Source organism: Acyrthosiphon pisum, chromosome X (assembly GCF_005508785.2).
Source record: "Acyrthosiphon pisum isolate AL4f chromosome X, pea_aphid_22Mar2018_4r6ur, whole genome shotgun sequence".
Taxonomy (NCBI): Eukaryota; Metazoa; Arthropoda; class Insecta; order Hemiptera; family Aphididae; genus Acyrthosiphon; species Acyrthosiphon pisum.
The window spans coordinates 38,506,878-38,509,483 of record NC_042493.1 but is presented as its reverse complement, the minus strand read 5'-3'; positions in this window follow the sequence as shown (position 1 = coordinate 38,509,483).

The following is a 2,606-nucleotide window of genomic DNA, read 5'->3' as shown; positions in this document are numbered from 1 at the left end:
TTAAATATATGTAGCCATTTTATAGAGTTTATTTTTTTGAACATTTTGACATTTCAACACTTTATTTTCATTAATTTCATGATTTTTAATATTTCTTTAGTTTGTAGGTAAAACGGCTAAAAACCCGGATTTCGTCCTGGCTGGCTGATGGGTGTTACCCCTCTACGGCTAATGGGTATATCCTCACGGGACACCCTTTAATTTCTTTTATCATGCAAAAATATATTAGGTACCTACATACAACTAAATCATTAAGTTGAATTATAGTTGAATCAATGATTTCCTATCTTCTCTTCATAAGTATTTGACATTTGTATTTTATGGATTTCGATTATTAATATTACGTTATTGTTATTTAAAATATAATTATTAATTGTTTCTGAAAATGTCTTATCAATGAATTCAGTGACCTTTAGTAGACCTCTATTATGAAGAAAACTCACTTTTACATAAACAATTTTTGATCAATGCGATACTTATGTTGACTTAGTTCCTGTTTTCAAGTTTTGCTCTCCAAATATAATTTATTATATAAATATTACTTCACCAAGTTTTGGTAAGTAATAGGCAATAGCTATTTGATAATAATAATTAATAAATATCAAAAAAAAAAAATAATAACATCAATCGATTATATTAGCTATATAATAGTTGGTAATTAATAATTATCAGTGTATAATGTGTATATAATATATAGTACGTATTTATTTTGAACAAATCCATCTATGGTTATAATCAAGGTGAATTGATAAGGTGTCGTCACTTGTTTGAAAACTTGATTGAAAATTTTACCACAGACAGTCGTCACCACCGGGAGGGCTGTATGTCCTAAAGAGGCCGAAAAACAAACGCTTTTGTACACCAAAGCCATAGAAAATTGAAAATATATTATGATTTAAGGAATAAAATTAAAAATTTTTCATTGTATAATTACTTTTTTGATCTAAATTATTTGTATGCATGTATTTAAATAATTTCTTTTTATCAAATACAGTCATTAATATTATTAAATATTGTCATTTTTAAATTTCCTACCTATTCCAAAAAAATATATGAAAAATGTAAGAGTTACCGCTATTGGTAATTCACTAAATTATCATACATAATTATTTCAGAGTGTATTATAATTAACAAATAATAATTCATAATTACATGGACATGAAAAGGGAGGGCCAGAGGGGGCTTAGACCACTCTGAGCCATCTGAAGGCCTCTCTAAGATAATATGTACATAATTTTAACACTACATATTTTAATATATAGCCAAACTTTATTATAATATATTATACCTATAATTTATGAGATAAAAAATGTGCTATAAACAATTATTAAATATACTCAGACTCAAGGAATCTACTGGAAAAATTTTAGTAATTTAGTATTTATAATATTACTTATGATCTATCCAAAATTCAAATGCTTATATTTGTAATACCTTTTGTCCTTTTTATAAGCATTTATTACTTGGTTGTACCTATATAATATTATTATATTATATTAACAGAGATCCTGGGGATACCAAAATATATGCTAAATGCTTGATAGATTTATATGGTCATCATATATCAGTGCTTCTCAAGCTGGAGGCATGGCTATATACTGGCATGGCTATTTTATTTAAACTATTTTCTTTAGGCTTTAAGAAAAAAGTATACTAAAAACATTAATTTACTATAATTTTAATAATTTATCTGTGTGAAATAGTAGGTACGTGTAATTTTTGTATATAATTAAGAAAAAATAATTTATGATTTGATAAAGGGACCTTGACAGTTTTACATTAAATTTAGGGGATCACACGACAAAAAAAAAATGAGAAGCACTGTCCTAGATTAAACTGTAGTATATCTAAATATATATAATATGTATCATATACATATTCAAAAATTAAATTAGGGTGCAAATATCCCAAGAAGTGACTAAATTATACATCATAATATTTTATAATTGATGTCTACTTGATAAAAAATATTTAAAACAAAAATACAAATGTAAATTAAAATTATTAGATGCTAACTCCAAAAAAAATAAATTTTAATTCATAGTTTTAAAGCATTTTGCATTTAACAGTATGAAAAATTAGGCCTTCATAGGACAGGAAGCGCGCTCTGGTGTCTATAGGAACTGTGGTAAAAATTTCAATCAAGAGTTTATACGTATAGGGGTTCACGAATTAAGATATATATATTAAGGTATATCTTAGTCCGTGGTTCAGAGTGACGACACCTTATCAATACACCTTGGCCCTATGGTATCAATACACGACATCCTTGTCATGGGGTGACCGCTTACCGCAACCATTATACCATATATTTCATCTATTCTGTGATTATACCTTAAATCACGGTCTTAGAAGATATCTTCTAGATATCTTCTAAGACCGTGTTTATTATTAATCAGTATCGCATTGTAACTTTGTCTTTTATCTATTATGAATTTAGTATTTACATTTTACAATTTACATTCTACATTCTACCAAATACTATAGATATCCCTAGTGCTTGATTCTACTACATATTATTTAATTTTTATATCTTTTAATATGGTCATATGTAATGTACATTGAATTTTTAATGTTGATAAAACATTAAAACAAGTAATAACTAC